At 43.9% G+C, this 20,692-nt stretch overlaps 1 protein-coding gene across 1 annotated transcript in view; it reads left to right on the top strand.

The window, feature by feature from the left end:
* Positions 1–13,861: 13,861 nt before the first annotated feature.
* TMEM121 (transmembrane protein 121) overlaps positions 13,862–20,692 on the top strand; it is a 147,478-nt gene continuing 140,647 nt past the window's right edge. The window contains exon 1 of the mRNA XM_068253342.1: positions 13,862–14,510. The gene's annotated coding sequence lies outside the window, so the exon portion shown is untranslated. The remainder of the gene's footprint in view (positions 14,511–20,692) is intronic.

Below are 20,692 nucleotides of genomic sequence, written 5' to 3'. Positions count from 1 at the left end.
CGCCCACAGCACTCCTCAGAACCTCTCAAGTGCATTGTTTACATCTGTTCTCTCCTCTAAACACCCACTAATTACCCATCAATCACACTCTATCACCACCTGTCACTGTTACCCATCAGATTAGACCCTAATCTGCCGCTTGCGGGCACTAAATCACCCGCCCACACGCTCAGATTGCCCTCAGACCCCCCTTTATCAAGTCGCCAGTGCATTATGTACATCTGTTCTTCCCTGTAATAACCCACTGATCACCTGTCAATCACCCCCTGTCACTGCCACCCATCAATCAGCCCCTAACCTTCCCCTTGCGGGCAATCTGATCACCCACCCACACCATCAGATCGCCCACAGACCCGACGTCAGATCACCTCCCAAGTGCATTGTTTACATCTGTTCTCTCCTCTAAACACCCACTAATTACCCTAGGGCACCCAATCACCCACCCACATCCTTAGAACTCACCATACTCCTAACGGAATACCTTGGGGTGTCTTCTTTCTAAAATGGGGTCATTTGTGGGGTTCCTATACTACCCTGGCATTTTAGGGGCCCTAAACCGTGAGGAGTAGTCTTGAAACCAAATGTCGCAAAATGACCTGTGAAATCCTAAAGGTACTCATTAAACTTTGGGCCCCTTAGCGCAGTTAGGGTGCAAAAAAGTGCCACACATGTGGTATTGCCATACTCAGGAGAAGTAGTATAATGTAATGTAATCGCAACTCGCGCTAATTCTGTATTCTATAGAATAAATTTATTAAAATATAATGTATAAAAATCCACAATCCACACTCATACACACTACAACCACTCAATACTGCTATAGGGCCCTTTAAATCAGCAGCGCTCTAATTGCCAACTAACTATAATAAGTTCGATAGGAATCACTTATCAATGCACAGAAGGGATCCAATTTGTGCTTAAACTTGTGAATAGATAGTTCTTATGTTTATAGATAACACAATCCACATTTATTATGCAGAAGCGCTCATATCTGTGCACGAAGGGGATCCAATTTAAATTGTCCCGTTTTCATTGAGGAAAATTACAAACAGATCCTACTTATGTTGTCTCAAAGTGACAAAGTTCAGGTCTCTTATATAGGAGCTCTGTTAGTAATCACTTAGTATCCAGTACAACGATTCCTTGTATGTTTAATTCTTATATGTCAGTCTCTCATAGCCAGCTGCACTCACCACGGATTCTTTTCTGAAAACCGCTCTGATGCGAGTGCTTATCCTCTACGATCTCCGCGCTGCCTTCCACTGTCGGCGGTGTTCAGGCGGGGCCGCTCTGGTTGTCCACAGAGTCCCCTCGCTGTACTACTTCTGCCCAGCTGGTACCGGTGTGCGCTAGTTGGGTGACGTCACCATTGCAGGGTATTGGATCTTTGTTATTCAGAACGGCTGCTGCGCGCTGTAGGTCAGCCAGATCCTTGCCCTTAACTGATCGTAATGGTAAATCAAATTAACCGTAATGTTTCGACCGATTAACGTCGGTCCTCTTCAGATGGATTTTGGTTAACCACAAAAACACATTATACTACTTCTCCTGAATATGGCAATACCACATGTGTGGCACTTTTTTGCAGCCTAACTGCGCTAAGGGGCCCAAAGTCCAATGAGCACCTTTAGGCTTTACAGGGGTTCTTACAATTAGGCACCCCCCAAAATGCCAGGACAGTGAACACACCCCACAAATGACCCCATTTTGGAAAGTAGACACTTAAAGGTATTCAGAGCGGAGCATAGCGAGTCCCTGGCAGATTTCATTTTTTTTTTGTCGCAAGTTAGAAGAAATGGAGAGGGTTTTTTTTTTTTGTCACAAAGTGTCATTTTCCACTAACTTGTGACAAAAAATAAAATCTTCTATGAACTCACCATGCCTCACAGTAAATACTTTGGGATGTCTTCTTTCCAAAATGGGGTCATTTGGGGGGTATTTATACTATCCTGGAATTTTAGCACCTCATGAAACATGACAGGTGGTCAGAAAAGTCAGAGATGCTTCAAAATGGGAAAATTCACTTTTGGCACCATAGTTTGTAAACGCTATAACTTTTATCCAAACCAATAAATATACACTGAATGGTTGTTTTTTTTTATCAAAGACTGTAATGATCTGCTCAGCTGCCTGTGCACGCAGGCAGCTTTTTGACCATTGTTTAGGTTTGCATGCTGCAGGACTCTGGAAAGAAGAGCTTCTGTCAGTTTTGCAGCTTGTGCTTGCTGAGGAATTTGCATACGTTCTCATGCAAATTGCCTGGCCACATTCATTGGAGGCGTGTACTATAAGTACTATGTGTTTCCCACAATGCTTGGCTGGTCATAAGGATTTAGTCCTGTGTAACACTCCTGGAGGGGTGTCAGCATTACTCTCTGTTTGAAGATCAGCTTAGAGTAATTCCTGGAAAACTGCACTAGGCAGGTTTCCTTAGTGCAGTTAGGATTGCTTATCTGTTTGTTCGTTCTGTTGGTATTGTCCTGTCCCAGCGGTGGTCGACAGAAAATGGTTCTGATCTCTGTTCTTGGAGTATAGCTGGTGCAGCGGTTGCTACTAGCTATCTCTTCTCATCTGTCTCCCTTGGATCGCGCTGGCATCTTGCGCTAGCGCTGTGGATCCTTCTGTTCTGTCTCCTTGGATCTTGCTAGCCACTTTCCGCTAGTGCTGTGGATCCTTCTGTTCTGCTACTCTGTACCTGGATCACGCTAAACACTTTCAATAGTGCTGTGGATCCTTCTGTTCTGTCTGCCTGGATCGTGCTAGCCACTTTCGCTAGTGCTGTGGATCCTATCTCTCGCTTGTCCCTGTTTTCGTGTGTCTGTCTTGTCTGCTACGAACGCTTGCTGGAGGCTCGGTGAGGTAACCGTTAAGCAAGCGCTCGCGTCCTCTGTTTCATGTTTGTCTGACGATGGTTAGTTAGGCGTGCTTGTCTCTATTGTGCTTATCACGTGGAGACCGCGCATGAACGCGTGCACTGTTGCGAATGAGTGCGGTGTTCGCGTTCAGTTAGCGTTTGTTATTTTCTGTATCTCCTCATTGTATGATTTGCTGTGCCTTTGCTCTCCTCGTATTCTGTTCTGATCTGCCTTGTGTCACTTTTGGCAATCGCCTTTCTTGCGGTTGCTTTTCTGTTTCGTATCTGCTGTTGTGTGTGCGCTGTCGCGGGGTGGCGAATAGATTGGCGCACACACATACAACCTGTCCCTTTGCTCGTTCTCATTCGCAATCGCTTCTCTTGCGATTGCGTTCTGCGCTTCGTACAATTCCTGTCTGGCATTTGTGGAGGTACAGAGGATTGGTTCCTCTGCACTCCTCAGCGCCATCTGCCGACAGGAATTTCCCTCTACAGGTGCGTAGCACCTTTTGCTGGGTTCCTGCAATTATACGCTTGTGGAGGATTTCCGCCGTATCAGCGCACGCGGTGTGCGCTGATCACGGAGAAAGTTCCACAATCGTTACAAAGACATGTAGCACAATAAATTTGGACAAAAATGTATACAGAAATTTTACTTTATTTGAAAAATGTCAGCACAGTGTAACGATCGGTGTCAGCACACAGAGAGAATCTGATTATTGGTGATCTGCAGTATCACCAAGAATACAGATATATACCTGATTATTGATGATCTGCAGAATAACCAATAATACAAGTATAACTAACCTCTGGACACCTATATAGTGTGAGTGTTTGGTGCAACAGTAATGACTTTGAGTGGGACCACCCGAGGAGCAGGTGGTCCTTGGCAGTATGGGAAATACCTCCCTCTGGAAAGTGCAAAGACCTTTCAGCAGCCTGAGACATCCAAAGGGGTGGAGCCCCAGGCTGAATAGCAGGAAGGCCCTGTGGCTGAGCGACACCTAGAAGGTGGGCATCACAAGTAGGTCTGGAGACCAATCTCTCAATGGAGAAGAATAGCTCTCAAGGTCGGGCAGGCCAGGTCGGCAACACACGGGCAGATAAGGTACAGAGACAGAAGGCTGATTTGGTAACCAGGGGCAGGCAGGGTTGGCAACAGGTAATCAGATATGTGTAGGTACCGAATCAGAAAGCAGAGGGATAGTGTAACGATTGGTGTCAGCACACAGAGAGAATCTGATTATTGGTGATCTGCAGTATCACCAAGAATACAGATATATACCTGATTATTGATGATCTGCAGAATCACCGATAATCCAAGTATAACTAACCTCTGGACACCTATATAGTGTGAGTGTTTGGTGCAACCGTAATGACTTTGAGTTGGACCACCCGGGGAGCAGGTGATCTTTGGCAGTATGATCGATACCGCCCTCTGGGAAGTGTGAAAACTTTCCAGCAGCCTGAGACCTCCAAAGGGGTGGAGCCCCAGGTTGAAAGTAGGAAGGACCTGTGAGTGAGTGACACCTGAAAGGTGGATGTCACTAGCAGGTCTGGAGACTATCTCTAATAGAGAGAGATAGCTCTCAAGGTCAGGCAAGCCGGGTCGGCAACACACGGACAGACAAGGTACAGAGACAGAAGGCTGATTCGGTATCCAAAGGCAGGCAGGGTTGGCAACAGATAATCAGATATGCGTAGGTACCGAATCAGAAAGCAGAGGGATAGTCAGAAATGCAATAGGTCATAACAGATATCAAAACAATGCCTAGTCTTGGGTGTGAGGTCCGTGGTCTCAACACCCTGGAACTAGTCTGGAGTATAATATGATGGAACACAGTATCCCTAGTCTTGGGTGTGAGGTCCGTGGTCTCGACACCCTGGAACTAGTCTGAAGTATAACACAATGATAACACAGAGTCCATAATCTTGGGTGTGAGGTCCGTGGTCTCGACACCCTGGAACTAGTCTGAAGTATAACACAATGATACACAGAAGTAATCTGGCTCAGTGTGAATTCCCAGGTCCTCCTGGTTCTAACACACTGTAGGATCTGACTAAGGTCTGAGTGCTTTCACGAGGTGTTCGCAACGGCAGACAACTTGAGACTGACCAGCAGTGACTATATATAGAGCGGCGCTCACCGGTGCCACCCATCAATTATCAACCAATAGTCACTTGCTCTGAGGTCAGCTGACCAACCTGGTCAGCTGATCCCTCCTTGGTTGTCATAAAGGTTCTGCCTCTCAGCGATCGCGCACGTATTCCTCAATCTGTGTGAACTAACAGATTCAGCCACACCAGACGCACGCTGCTACTTGCAAACCGCCGTGCTGGACGCGGAATCATCCGCCTTGCTGTCAGTACACGCGGCGGCTTTTCTGCGTTCTGTTACAGATAGTCAAACAGTTCTCTGCTGCTTTATAAAGCCTGCAGGCTGCTTATAAGCCAATGAGAAGTGCACACATAATACACCTAGCTTGCAGTGATAATCAAGCAAAAGCTGAGCAAGTCAGCCAATTCGTAGGAGAGGGCTTCAGTTGCATATAGACAATGGCTATATGACCAGCAGGGGGCACCAGCGTGCAGGATATTCCCTCTCATCTGCCCCCCTCCTAACTAAACTGCATGGGATACTACAATAATTAAAAACAATGGTGCATGAGCCAGCCTGGGGCCCCGGGAACTCTCACTGCCCGGGGCCCCAGAACCAGCATCTAACACCATATGTGAGCGCAGCCAAAACCTTGGAGCTGCCACCTCCAAGGCCTGTCTCCTACTGCTCTAAAACTTACCAAACACACAATTGGAGAACCTTACTCCCAATCAGTTCTCTGCTGCTTTATAAAGCCTGCAGGCTGCTTATAAGCCAATGAGAAGTGCACACATAATACACCTAGCTTGCAGTGATAATCAAGCAAAAGCTGAGCAAGTCAGCCAATTAGTAGGAGAGGGCTTCAGTTGCATATAGACAATGGCTATATGACCAGCAGGGGGCACCAGCGTGCAGGATATTCCCTCTCATCTGCCCCCCTCCTAACTAAACTGCATGGGATACTACAATAATTAAAAACAATGGTGCATGAGCCAGCCTGGGGCCCCGGGAACTCTCACTGCCCGGGGCCCCAGAACCAGCATCTAACACCATATGTGAGCGCAGCCAAAACCTTGGAGCTGCCACCTCCAAGGCCTGTCTCCTACTGCTCTAAAACTTACCAAGCACACAATTGGAGAACCTCACTCCCAAACAGTTCTCTGCTGCTTTATAAAGCCTGCAGGCTGCTTATAAGCCAATGAGAAGTGCACACATAATACACCTAGCTTGCAGTGATAATCAAGCAAAAGCTGAGCAAGTCAGCCAATTAGTAGGAGAGGGCTTCAGTTGCATATAGACAATGGCTATATGACCAGCAGGGGGCACCAGCGTGCAGGATATTCCCTCTCATCTGCCCCCCTCCTAACTAAACTGCATGGGATACTACAATAATTAAAAAAGGCTGGCTCATGCTCCATTGTTTTTAATTATTGTAGTATCCCATGCAGTTTAGTTAAGAGGGGGGCAGATGAGAGGGAATATCCTGCACGCTGGTGCCCCCTGCTGGTCATATAGCCATTGTCTATATGCAACTGAAGCCCTCTCCTACTAATTGGCTGACTTGCTCAGCTTTTGCTTGATTATCACTGCAAGCTAGGTGTATTATGTGTGCACTTCTCATTGGCTTATAAGCAGCCTGCAGGCTTTATAAAGCAGCAGAGAACTGTTTGGGAGTGAGGTTCTCCAATTGTGTGTTTGGTAACTATTACAGATAGTCAGGAATGCAATAGGTCATAACAGATATCAAACAATGCCTAGTCTTGGGTGTGAGGTCCGTGTTCTCAACACCCTGGAACTAGTCTGAACTATAACACAATGTTAACACAGTATCCCTAGTCTTGGGTGTGAGGTCCGTGGTCTCAACACCCTGGAACTAGTCTGAAGTATAACACAATGTTAACACAGTATCCCTAGTCTTGGGCGTGAGGTCCGTGGTCTCAACACCCTGGAACTAGTCTGAAGTATAACACAATGATAACACAGTATCCCTAGTCTTGGGTGTGAGGTCCGTGGTCTCAACACCCTGGAACTGGTCTGAAGTATAACAATAGAAATACAGAAGTAATCTGGCTCAGTGTGAATTCCCAGGTCATCCTGATTCTAACACACTGTGGGATCTGACTATGGTCTGAGTGCTTTCACGTAAGTGTTCGCAACGGCAGACAACTTGAGACTGACCAGCAGTAACTATATATAGAGCGGCGCTCCCCGGCGCCACCCATCACTGATCAACCAATAGCCACTTGCTCTGAGATCAGCTGACCAACCTGGTCAGCTGATCCCTCCTCGTTTGTCATAAAGGATCTGCCTCTCAGCGCGCGCGCATTCCTCAACCTGTGTGCACCAACAGACCCAGTGACAACAGACGCACGCGCTGCGTGCAAACCGCCGAGCTGGACGCGGAATCAGCTGCCTCGCTGCCAGTCCGCGCGGCGGCTTTTCCGCAATCTATTACACACAGAAAGTGAAAAAAAATTGTGCACCTGTGTGTAATCTAATGTCAGTACAAATACAGCTGCTCTGTGATGGCCTCATAGGTTGTCTAAGAGAATATTGGGAGCAACAACACCATGAAGTCCAAAGAACACACCAGACAGGTCAGGGATAAAGTTATTGAGAAATTTAAAGCAGGCTTAGGCTACAAAAAGATTTCCAAAGCCTTGAACATCCCATGGAGCACTGTTCAAGCGATCATTCAGAAATGGAAGGAGTATGGCACAACTGTAACCCTACCAAAACAAGGCCGTCCACCTAAACTCACAGGCCGAACAAGGAGAGTGCTGATCAGAAATGCAGTCAAGAGGCCCATGGTGACTCTGGACGAGCTGCAGAGATCTACAGCTCAGGTGGGGGAATCTATCCATAGGACAACTATTAGTCATGCACTGCACATAGTTGGCTTTTATGGAAGAGTGGCAAGAAGAAAGCCATTGTTAACAGAAAAGCATAATAAGTCCCGTTTGCAGTTTGCCACAAGCCATGTGGGGGACGCAGCAAACGTGGAAGAGGGTGCTCTGGTCAGATGAGACCAAAATGGAACTTTTTGGCCAAAATGCAGAACGCTATGTGTGGCGGAAAACTAACACTGCACATCACTCTGAACACACCATCCCCACTGTCAAATATGGTGGTGGCAGCATCATGCTCTGGTGGTGCTTCTCTTCAGCAGGGACAGGGAAGCTGGTCAGAGTTGATGGGTGGAGCCAAATACAGGGCAATCTTAGAAGAAAACCTCCTGGAGACTGCAAAAGACTTGAGACTGGGGCGGAGGTTCACCTTCCAACAGGACAATGACCCTAAACATAAAGCCAGGGCAACAATGGAATGGTTTAAAACAAAACATATCCATGTGTTAGAATGGCCCAGTCAAAGTCCAGATCTAAATCCAATCGAGAATCTGTGGCAAGATATGAAAACTGCTGTTCACAAATGCGGTCTATCTAATCTGACTGAGCTGGAGCTGTTTTGCAAAGAAGAATGGGCAAGGATTTCAGTCTCTAGATGTACAAAGCTGGTAGAGACATACCCTAAAAGACTGGCAGCTGTAATTGCAGCAAAAGGTGGTTCTACAAAGTATTGACTCGGGGGGGGGGGGGGGGGCGGGGGGAGCTGAATAAATACGCACACCCCACTTTGCAGTTATTTATTTGTAAAAATGTTTGGAATCATGTATGATTTGCGTTCCACTTCTCACGTGTACACCCCTTTGTATTGGTCTTTCACGTGGAATTTCAATAACATTGATTCATGTTTGTGGCAGTAATGTGACCAAATGTGGAAAACTTTAAGGGGGCCGAATACTTTTGCAAGGCACTGTAGATAATTTAAGAACTTGTTGAAAACAAAATGATTATTATTTACAAGGTATTGCTGGGCTGATATCTAAAAGATGGCCCAGGGTCGTCATATAAGGTAGGCAGCTCAGAAAAAAATAGACTACAGAATTCAACAGGCCAATCTGCTGTTTAGGAATGAGATGTGTCCAGGTCTAGGCAGCACCCTGGAGCAAGGAAATAATGATTTTTACTTTTACATTTGAATAATGCATGACAGTAACTTAAAAAAAACAGCTATGTTAGAAGGCCTGAAATGTCTGACAATCTCCATTAAACTGGTCCTGAACTCTTGCACTGGACACCAGAAAGACAGGAAGAAATGCACCCTGTGTGTTTTTAGAGATAAAAGCCTGTCTAATTCCCGTTTATCTGTAAGTAATTACAAGTGTAATTTGAGTTCTCAGCTGTGTCAGCACAGAAATTTGGCAGTCCTCGGCAGACACATCTAATATGTAAACACAGGATGTTAACCCTTTGTCTGCTTCTATTAAAATAGGAAGTAGAAACACTTCAGGTTTATTGCAGGAGTTCTGTAAGCTGTAACAAAGAAATGTTTTTCTTTGAAGGTTATTATACTGTTGCTTATCTTTTAGAGCAGAGAAGAATTTCTAAATTCAGGTCTGCTTTTAACTTTTCTAGAAGCGATGTGATCTGGGATTATGCAATTGGAGCAGGTTCAGTTGTGGCAATGGCCCCAAGTCAAGTATACCATTACAGGGATGATCACCTGATGTATCCCGTCCCGATTCCTGCAAGCAGCGGCAATTGGAAGTGTATAAGTAGCTTAAAGCAGTGGTTCTCAACCTTATCAGCACAAGCACCCCTTTGTGGGTCACCCCCAAGCAAATGTACCCCCTACTGAAGAAAGGGTATCCATGTATAGATACCCCCAGTATAGGTATCCAGGCATAGGTGTCCTCAGTATAGGTAGCCAGCTATAGGTGGTGCCCCAATATAGGTTAGCTAGGTACAGTGGTGTGAAAAACTATTTGCCCCCTTCCTGATTTCTTATTCTTTTGCATGTTTGTCACACTTAAATGTTTCTGCTCATCAAAAACCATTAACCATTAGTTAAAGATAACATAATTGAACACAAAATGCAGTTTTAAATGATGGTTTTTATTATTTAGTGAGAAAAAAAACTCAAAACCTACATGGCCCTGTGTGAAAAAGAAATTGCCCCCTGAACCTAATAACTGGTTGGGCCACCCTTAGCAGCAATAACTGCAATCAAGCGTTTGCGATAACTTGCAACAAGTCTTTTACAGCGCTCTGGAGGAATTTTGGCCCACTCATCTTTGCAGAATTGTTGTAATTCAGCTTTATTTGAGGGTTTTCTAGCATGAACTGCCTTTTTAAGGTCATGCCACAACATCTCAATAGGATTCAGGTCAGGGCTTTGACTAGGCCACTCTAAAGTCTTCATTTTGTTTTTCTTCAGCCATTCAGAGGTGGATTTACTGCTGTCTTTTGGGTCATTGTCCTGCTGCAGCACCCAAGATCGCTTCAGCTTGAGGTGACGAACAGATGGTCGGACATTCTCCTTCAGGATTTTTTGGTAGACAGTAGAATTCATGGTTCCATCTATCACAGCAAGCCTTCCAGGTCCTGAAGCAGCAAAACAACCCCAGACCATCACACTACCACCACCATATTTTACTGTTGGTATGATGTTCTTTTGCTGAAATGCTGTGTTACTTCTACGACAGATTCAACAGGACACGCACCTTCCAAAAAGTTCAACTTTTGTCTCCGCGGTCCACAAGGTATTTTCCCACAAGTCTTGGCAATCATTGAGATGTTTTTTTAGCAAAATTGAGACGAGCCTTAATGTTCTTTTTGCTTAAAAGTGGTTTGCGCCTTGAATATCTGCCATGCAGGCCGTTTTCGCCCAGTCTCTTTCTTATGGTGAAGTTGTGAACACTGACCTTAATTGAGGCAAGTGAGGCCTGCAGTTCTTTAGATGTTGTCCTGGGGCCTTTTGTGGTCTCTCGGATGAGTTTTCTCTGCGCTCTTGGGGTAATTTTGGGCGGCCAGCCACTCCTGGGAAGGTTCATCACTGTTCCATGTTTTTGCCATTTGTGGATAATGGCTCTCACTGTGGTTTGCTGGACTCCCAAAGCTTTAAAAATGGCTTTATAACCTTTACCAGACTGATAGATCTCAATTACAGTACTTTTGTTCTCATTTGTTCCTGAATTTCTTTGGATCTTGGCATGATGTCTAGCTTTTGAGGTGCTTTTGGTCTACTTCTCTGTGTCAGATAGCTTCTATTTAAGTGATTTCTTGATTGAAACAGGTGTGGCAGTAATCAGGCCTGGGGGTGACTGCAGAAATTGAACTCAGGTGTGATAAACCACAGTTAAGTTATTTTTTAACAAGGGGGGCAATCACTTATTCACACAGGGCCATGTAGGTTTTGAGTTTTTTTTCCTCACTAAATAATAAAAACCATCATTTAAAACTGCATTTTGTGTTCAATTATGTTATCTTTGACTAATAGTTAACGGTTTTTGATGAGCAGAAACATTTAAGTGTGACAAACATGCAAAAGAATAAGAAATCAGGAAGGGGGCAAATAGTTTTCCACACGACTGTACAGATGCCCCCAGTATAGGTAGCCAGGTACAGGTGGCACCCCAGTATAGGTTAGCTAGGTACAGGTGCCCCCATTATAGGTTAGCCAGGTACAGGTGCCAACAGGATGGGTAGCAAGCTATAGGTGCCCCAGTATACATAGCCAGGTACATGTATTGCCTCAGTATAGGTTAGCCAAGTACAGGTGCCAGCAGCATAGGTAGCAACCTATAGGTTCCCTTAGTATAGGTAGCCAGGTACGAGTAGTGCCTCTGACGTCATGAGACACAACTTCCACGTAACCATGGAGAAAGGACGCAATCCCGGCGAGGAGGAGAGAGTGGTGAGGGGAGGCTGCGCTGCAGTGCATTATGTAAGTTACAGCGGCCCTTGCCACGGATTGTGCCTGCCACGTCTCCTCTCCTGGGGGGTGAGATCCGCCATTTTTTCTGCAGCCCCTTGGGGACCACATGTGCTGATGTACCCCCAGGGGTCCATGGATCCTAGGTTGAGAACAACTGGCTTAAAGTATACATAAAACTTAGGTGCTTTTTAAAAAAAATAATTGCCTAATCCACAGAGGGACTTGACAGACTACAGGGTGGGTGCAATAAAGCACTTATATCTGAACTTCTTCATGCTGCTTGATCTCTTGAGGTACCCCCTCGTCAGTGTACTCAGCTAGGATAGAAGACCAGAGTGGAACTACTGTGGCCAGGACGTGAAGTCACAGACCGACAACCCTTCCTGCTCAATGCATCGATACAAACTCCTATGGGGAGTATACGCATCACAACGCAATTCGGGTATCTCCCACTTCGTCCGGTGACTCCCCTACACTTGCGGCATCAATTTATAGGGAGGTGTACAGCTACATATACCTCAATCAGGTCAAGTGGGGTTTGTTGCCATCTAGTAGCAAGTTATCAAATTATGATAGATATGCCTAAATGTATGACTCCAGTCTCCAACCTCCATATTGGTTGCATGACTAGAGTATTACATTTTGGGCATTCCTGTTATAATTTGATATATCCCTCCCTATAAATTGAAGGTGTGTTTGGTTGTTTTTATGTTTTGCAGTTTACCGAGTTTATTGCTGCCTATTCTGGATTTGAACAAGCGGTTTGCATGAAGCCTATTGACTGAGAGTTTCATTGGCGGTGTGCCAGGACTGTGCACCACAATTTATTTCTTTACATTTTTTTATTGAAAGCTCAATAGGGCACTAGTTTTAGAATTGTTTTAGGATTTTTTATGTTTCTTAAGATGTGACTGTCTTGTCAGTTGAAAATTCTCCAGGAAGCGCCTGTGGCCATGCACAAATGCTTTTGAACTGGGCATGTGTGAGTTCTGTACTGCGCATGCCCAGTAAAGGGAATCGCTCCCTTCCTTTTGGCATGCACTTCCTTTCACTGGGTATGCGCAGTTCGGAACTTGCGTATGGCCAGTTCAGAATTGCTTGTTCACTGCTCCGTGACCTTCCAGGAGGTTGCGGGGGAAAAAGGTTGTGAAATGAGGAACAGGAGAGACCATGAAGAGAGCGAGCAGCATGAAGACATAAAATTATAGTGCTCTCTAGCCCACCAGGGTTCCAAATTTAAAATTTTGAGACACTGCAGGTCTGCTGGACACTTATGAGGAACTGTGCGCATGTCTGTCCTTGGCCAAAGGAATCTGGAACGGTAGAATATTTTTGTCGCTCTTTATCTTCATGGTGAAATGCCCATCCATGTGTGCTGAATCTGACACTGCATGGTGTCCCAACACGTTTGCAGAATCCTTCAGATCTCTGGATATATCACACCTCATACAATTTCTGTTGATTGCAGTACATTAATCAATGCATGATCAATTTATCCGATAAAGTCTGTATGGCTGATGGAATGATTGCTACTCCAATAATTTGGATAGCTTTTCTATCTACTAAATACCTGTCATTAGATGTAGAAGTGAGACCTTCCATCCCTCTGATTCAGTTGCTGTTTTTCTTCCCACTCTAAAACTACAATGTATTTTATGTAGTGAGGTGCGCAAAGCTGTATCCCATACTCTAGAGTGACCTCATAAGTGACTTATACAGGGTCCGGAGTATACTAGTGTCACATCTTTTTATTTCTCTTTCTGTGCATGTGTGTTTGTTTGTGTTGTGATGTTTTGTTTTGTTTTTTTCACTTTAGCTGCTGTTGCTTGCTTTATTTACAAAAACTTGAGGCAGAAAAAAATACTAATGCAACTTTATTATTTCTGACGTCTTTTTTTTATAACATGTGAATGAATACCTGTTTTATGTACCCTGAGAGAAGCTCAGCGGAGCTGTGACTAAATTAGTATGGACATCCAATTAAGACAAATGGATGGGCTATTGTTGCTGCTCTCAGTTGGAATGAGGAATTCCATCGCTACAGATGTGAGCTAGGAGGATGCATCCTCCGCTGGTGGTGCTGATGCTGCCAGAGCGCTCATGCAGCAGGCTACAGAGAGACCATCAAGCATAATGGGTGGGAACAATTATGTGTATTTCTCGTTTTGTTTAAGTCTGTAGATAGAAGAAGACCAAGGAGAGGCGCTTCTTCGCTTATTACCTACTTCCCTTTCCCCCCTCCCCCTTACACACAACACTATCTCCACTGTTACTGGCATTTATCCTGCGAAGAAGTGCTTGAATGCAGTGCTGTGCTCTGCTGCTGGCTTCATCCGCCGAGAGTGCAGACTGTGGGAAGGAAGAGAAGGTGCTAGCAGATGCCTTCCAGACAGGGGGAAAAGGTGGGCGATCCGTACGACATATCTTCCTACAGAATCTCCTTGCCAATGAATAATGCGGATTTTCCTAGGAGTCAGTGGCTGAGGATTAGCTAGAGGAGGCGACAGGAGCAGTGAATATTTTTTCTAACATCGATGCTGTCCTGATTGTGATCTATCAGTGCTTGATCCTGTTCCTTTTCTCCCAGGAGGAGGGAGTGGGTGTCTGGTGATTTTCTTACTGCTGAATGGCTGGAACGGAACAAGAGACCCAAGGTGGGATTGTAGCAAGCCCTGTGGAGGCATAGTGGCCTTTTGGAGAGAGCTGTGAGTTGAACCTGTGATACAGACCTCCAGCTGTTGCAGAGGCCATGCTTGGGATGCATCATTTGATGACTTGAAGGTAAGGCGATAGGATATGTAGCTGAAAACTGCTTTACGCCTGGTACACACCATGCAATTTACTGTCCGACATTTCCGACAGGACCGATCAGGTTTCTGATCAATTTTGTGCAGGAGTGATCGGAAAAATAATTGTAGTGCTACACTGAGGTGTAGTATTGGTAATGCATGGTTAGTATGAGGGCTTTTGCAGGCTCACTGAAAATGGCCATTCCGATGTGTGTGCTGTGCTGTTCTTTTCACATCTGCCTGGAGAGTTCATTTTTTACTTGCATCTGCTCTCAAGCCATCAATCCATATAGTGCTGCTCAGGAAACCATAGCACTGAGCTACTGTGCTTCCTTAATTGAATCACGCCGGCTCTCTGTAACTAATATTGTATTAGGCAAACCCTGCCCCAGTCTCAGCGTCCTTTCTGTCTTCATTATTTTTTAAAAAAGCACAGTTGGAGATGGCTATCTATTTTATGGAGCACACTTGCATCAAAAATAAGGCTATTTAGACTCCAAGGACAGACAGAATAACAGCCAATCAATGCTGTGCAGCTACTGATTGGATTTTTTTAAGCCATCTCACAACATGGCTGTTGGCTTGAAATTATCTCCATAGCATACTGTGAATTATTATCATGGCTGTTATAAAATGCAGCTTATCCTGCCATCTCAATGGCTATATTCACAGTGCAATTAAAGCCAGCATACTTATTTTAGAGCCGTTTGGCATGATTTAGTTTTAAGTATGGATGTTGTGACATCTCACTGCAGTCATTCTTACAGTGGTACTCTCTAATGAAAATAGATTAATATAATCATCAGGAATAGCGGTGATTATTACAGCAGATTCGGATTTACATAGCAGAAGGGCTAATTCAGTTTAAACCTAACTGCCCATTTCCACTGAGTTAAACTTGTCAGAATAGATGCGTTGCATTTTTGGAAAGCTATCTCCAGGAGGAAATATCCTTAAGTGGGTATCTCAGTGTCAATATTTCTCCTTCTCTCCTTTTTGTAGCAATATTCGTGGTTCAGTTTTCCTCCATCTGCACCAACTTTAGCTGGCCATACACAGTACAGTCTTAATTGCACAATCTTTTACAATGTTAACACATTTTTGTAGTATAAGGGTCTTCACACTACATGTGTTGCGTCACGGCGCAACAGACAGTATCATCGCAATTATATTTCAATGGAGCTCGAACATTGGCGCACTTCCATTGCGCTGGGCAGCACAGTGGCATAGTGGTTAGCACTTTTGCCTTGCAGCACTGAGTCCCTGGTTTGAATCCCAGCCAGGGCACTATCTGCACGAAGTTTGTATGTCCTCCCCGTATCTGTATGGGTTTCCTCTGGGCACTCCGGTTTCCTCCCACATCCCAAAAACATACAGATAAGTTAATTGGCTTCCCTCTAAATTGGCCCTAGATTACGATATATACACTACACGATACATACATAAGTATGAGACTATGGTAGGGGTTAGATTGTGATCCCCTCTGAGCAAAGCAGGTCAGGTTGAGGCATGCTCTTCCCCATCTTGCGCCTGACCTGGCTTCTGCGATAGACATAATATTATGTCCGCATAGCAGTGTAATTTGGGTGCCGGCGATCCCCGGACCCCAAATTATTCCTCCGTGAATTGCTATGACTCAGGGGGAATAGTAATTAATGCCGCCCTGAATTTTATCGGCAGCAGGGTGAGCCGTCCTTCAGCCTGCGCCAAAGTGATCAGGCGGCAATAATACATGTACGACCTCTAAAGGGACAGTTAAGTGACAAGACAAATTATTCTGTACAGTGCTGTGGAAAATGTTGGCGCTATATACTAAATAATACAAATAATAATTGCGGTGTGACGAGTTCTGGCGGAATAACTGGATGATGCACGCGATTCAAGTATAACGTCTATGGACTTTATGCTGAACTCTATAGGTCGCATCACTTGCTACCTACTTTATATAACTATTGCAGTGTAATCCTATTTTTCAGGATGCCCACCACAACATATATAATGTAAAAGTACCCTAAGAGCCAACAGATCTAAATACTTTCCACAGATTGTTTAGATAAGCTCTCATACTAACATGGAAGTGGGAAGACTGAAAAAGATTGTATGATCGGAATTGTATGGTATATGGCTAACTTGTACAGAATTTCTGTCTTCTTGGAACGAGAGCTGTGAAATAACGAGAGATAATTGTTCAGAGGAAGGCTTTAAAATGGCAGAACCAGGGCATACAGAATGAGATGCTCGGGCAAGAAACGCACCTTACTGTCCTCCACTAAACACCGTTCAGAGAAATGACCTATTCATGTTTTTTTCTTTAGAAATTAACATCAAGTATGCTTCCGAATGGATAATTGGTGTAGATATAACTGTCAGTGCAAGAGTCCTCAAAGGTTCTCTTATCCTTTCTACTGAACACTAAAACGTTGCAGTGATCTGCTAAAAACCAATTGCCTTCAGAGGAGGATCTTTTGGTTAGTTTATTAAGGTTTAACAACTTAAGAGAAAATTTTGGATGGTGAGGTGTCTGAGTTGGAGGATGCAATTTCAAAAGTTCACCTATTTCTGCTATTGAGATTTGGTGTCTGTTCAAGTCAGATGCTGTCCATTAGAAATGACCAGTTCTCCTGGGGGAACCTCTCCGGAAAGGAGAAGTCATGGATTGGCACATCATCAATCTGTTTATCAAGTGATTCCAAAGCATCCTGCTAATATAATTGGTTTCTCCCCAAGTTGGCCTTGGCCGGTGGTTAGGACATATGACTGTCATAGGGATTAGATTGTCAGCTCCTTGATGGACAGATAGTGACACAAATTGTTCAAAGTACTCTATAAAGAGCTGTGGAAAATGTCACTGCAATATAAATCCATAATAATAATGTCTTTACCTCTCTCACTGGCTGGTCCTGATCATCCTACACAGGAAGCAAAAGTGAGACGCAATCACATGATTATGACAGACTCTGTGTACAAATCGATTACCTGATCAGTCGATTGTGTGCTTCTCTGTAAATTTTTGTTTGCAAAAAATAATTATGCTACAAAAACAGATCGTTTCTGCTAGCCAGGAATATCCATACTGTATTTTATTTATGTGATTGATTATGGTTAAAAGAAAAATCCAGAAAATATTCAAAAGAAAAGATACATTTTCTTTACACATGATTTAATCAGATAAACATTTTCAGGCTTCTCCATTCTGTAATCTGGACACATTGATGTAACTTCATTGATCGTGTCTTGGGTTATGCTTCATTTCCTTACAAATGTGATTTTTCTTGTTCAATTCAAACTTATTTTATCTTAACATGTGTGGCAAGCACAAGTGACTGCCATGATTTCACAACTTCATTTGCACAGCCTTTAAGATAAACTGCTCAGCAATTTTTTTCTTTACTGTATAGATATATATGTGGGTATATATACGTGTGTGTGTGTGTATGTATGTGTATATATACATATATATATATATATATATATATATATATATATATATATATATGATATACACAGTATATTACATTGCCAGTGGTGTAGCTAAGGAGCTTTGGACGCTCTGTCCATAACAATTGATATGGCACACCAAGCCATGCCAAGGACAGCCACAGTATCAGGAGGGATGGGGGACAGTGATTACCAATATTCAAAACATCTATATTGCTATGCCAACGTACATTACACATAAAGGAAATCTGTCAAATGTTATACCCAGGGCTGTATCTACAATTATGGTTTTTGGGGATGCTGCATTGGGCCACCCAGGCAGCAGGGGCTACAGAGACCCCCGACTATGAATTTAAGTTGCCCCATGTAGAGTATTGCAAGGAAGCATGTTAAAGTTCCAACTGAGAGAACGTATTGTAGTTCGATCTTACCGCCATCAATGGACAAACCATATGGGTTGAAATTATTTTTATAAATCCGCAAAAAAGACAACGCGTTTCACGGGTACTGGCCCGCTTTCTCAGGTCAATAACAAAGTGCCTAAGTCAGAAGGCACCATGAATGGTTTGTCCATTCGAGGAGGTAAGAACTAATTACTCCTATACCTTATGATTTAAGATGGTTATATTCCGGACGCCTCCAACAAGTTCTCTCAGTTGTAGTCCACTACGTGTCCAAAATACCTAAGAAGAGTGACCGACCAGTATATAACAGTTAATTTCCCGTAGGCTCTGTCAGTGGTTGCAGGAGAGCAACCCAACCTTGTGAGAATTTTCACTACCCTACTCATACCAACTTTACCTAATGATACTGCAACATCGGGTTCTTGGTCTATCTCATTACAGAACCTTGGCAATTGGAATCTCAACCTCCTGGAATCATCCCATTTTCCTATGCTAAAGGATACCAGATGTCTAACAAAAGCTAAAATGGAGTGGGTAGGGGAGTAAGAGCTTATACTTATCGCTCCTTCCGTTCCACTCAGTCAGCTCTGTTCTCCCGTAATTCTTTGCGGTCTTCTCCGCCGTTACCGCAAGTCGGATGACTCTCCTGACTGGTCTTCCGGACATACTGCGCCGTGCATACGCAGTATGTCCTTTCTGCTTCCCCGTGGCCGTGCATAATGACGTAGCAGGCTGCAATACACAGCAATACTGAGGGGGACTATTGAGGAACATGGCAACACTTTAGGTACTGTTGGGGGACAAAGCAATACTGAATGGACTACTTGGGGACATGGCAATAAGGGAAGGGGGGCTATTTGTCCTATGGCTATACTGTGGTTACATTAAGGGAACACAACTATGCTAGGTGGGTAAAATTGGGGGTATTGCAGTACTATGGAGGTTTTTAGGGGGGCATGGCTGTACTGGATGGAATTTTTTTGTGTGGTATATGAATACGCTCTATTGAGGGACATACTATTACTGTGGGGGTGTTTGGGGGTGGTATGGCAGTACTGGGGGGGGGGCTGTTAGGGGGCTATGGCTATACTCTGTGGACTTTTGGAAGCATATGTTCATATTTTTGGAACAAGGATCTTGATGTCTCTACATGACATCGATACCTGCCTGTCTTTGCATAACACTTTCATGTCATTAATATCTGTCCATCATTGGTATAATTTGCATAACATTGCTATCATACAGTGCTGCCCATAATTATTCATATCCCTGGTAAATTTTGACTTAAAGTTACTTTTATTCAACCAGCAAGTAATTTTTTGATGGGAAATGACAGGTGTCTCCCAAAAGATAATAAGACAATGTACAAGAGGAATTATTGTGGAAAAAAACATTTTTCAGCTTTTATTTACATTTGAGCAAAAAGTGCCCAGTCCAAAATTATTTATACCCTTCTCAATAATCAATAGAAAAGCCTTTATTGGCTATTACAGCAATCAAACGCTTCCTATAATTGTAGCAGTAGGGTATTGTACCGTGTTAGCCATCAGTAAAAGCAAGAAGTTTTAAATCAGGATGATACCATTTATTGGCTAACTACAAATGAATAAGAATGAACAAGCTTTCGGCCTTGCAGCCTTCGTCAGGTTTACATCCTGTTAGTTTGCAAGCTGGTGGTACAGACAGCTTATATACATGCAACATCAAAAGGGAAAACAGATATTTTTTTCAAGCATAAATACGTCATGAAGATGCCTTAATACAAACAGACCATCTAAATGGGGTAAGATAAGGATCCTTGTTTACTTTATTGCTCACAGACCTGGTATTAGGATTGACCCAGAGGTATCGTAAATTCTTAGTTCACAAGTTCAGCTAGGGTGGCTGAGACAGTTCATATATCATCAATCTCATACCAATATAGAAAGTTGTTGTCCTTATTCAAACCCTTCTGCACAGCTTTGAAACAATTTATAAATTTTGTTTCTGCTATTAATCGGTCATTTGACGTTTTGAAGCCGCCCTTCAGGGCAGTGACACGAAGATCATCCATGCTGTGTCCGTTGGACCGAAAGTGTGTAGCAACTGGGAGTCCAGATTTGGTATCATTAATAGTGTGCCTGTGTCCATTCATACGTTTGCGCAGAGTTTGTCCAGTTTCTCCCACGTACATAACATTGGGGCATTTAGCACACATGATCAGATATACCAGATTGGTGGACCCACAAGAAAATTTACCTTGTACTCTGTACTCCTGTTGTGAACCTGGTATCGTTACCCTGTCAGTGGAGTAAATGTGTCTGCAGGTCCCACATATTTTTTGTCGGCAGGG

The sequence above is a fragment of the Hyperolius riggenbachi genome, chromosome 9, assembly GCF_040937935.1.
Source record: "Hyperolius riggenbachi isolate aHypRig1 chromosome 9, aHypRig1.pri, whole genome shotgun sequence".
Lineage (NCBI taxonomy): Eukaryota > Metazoa > Chordata > Amphibia > Anura > Hyperoliidae > Hyperolius > Hyperolius riggenbachi.
This window is presented reverse-complemented; position numbering and strand designations above follow the sequence as displayed.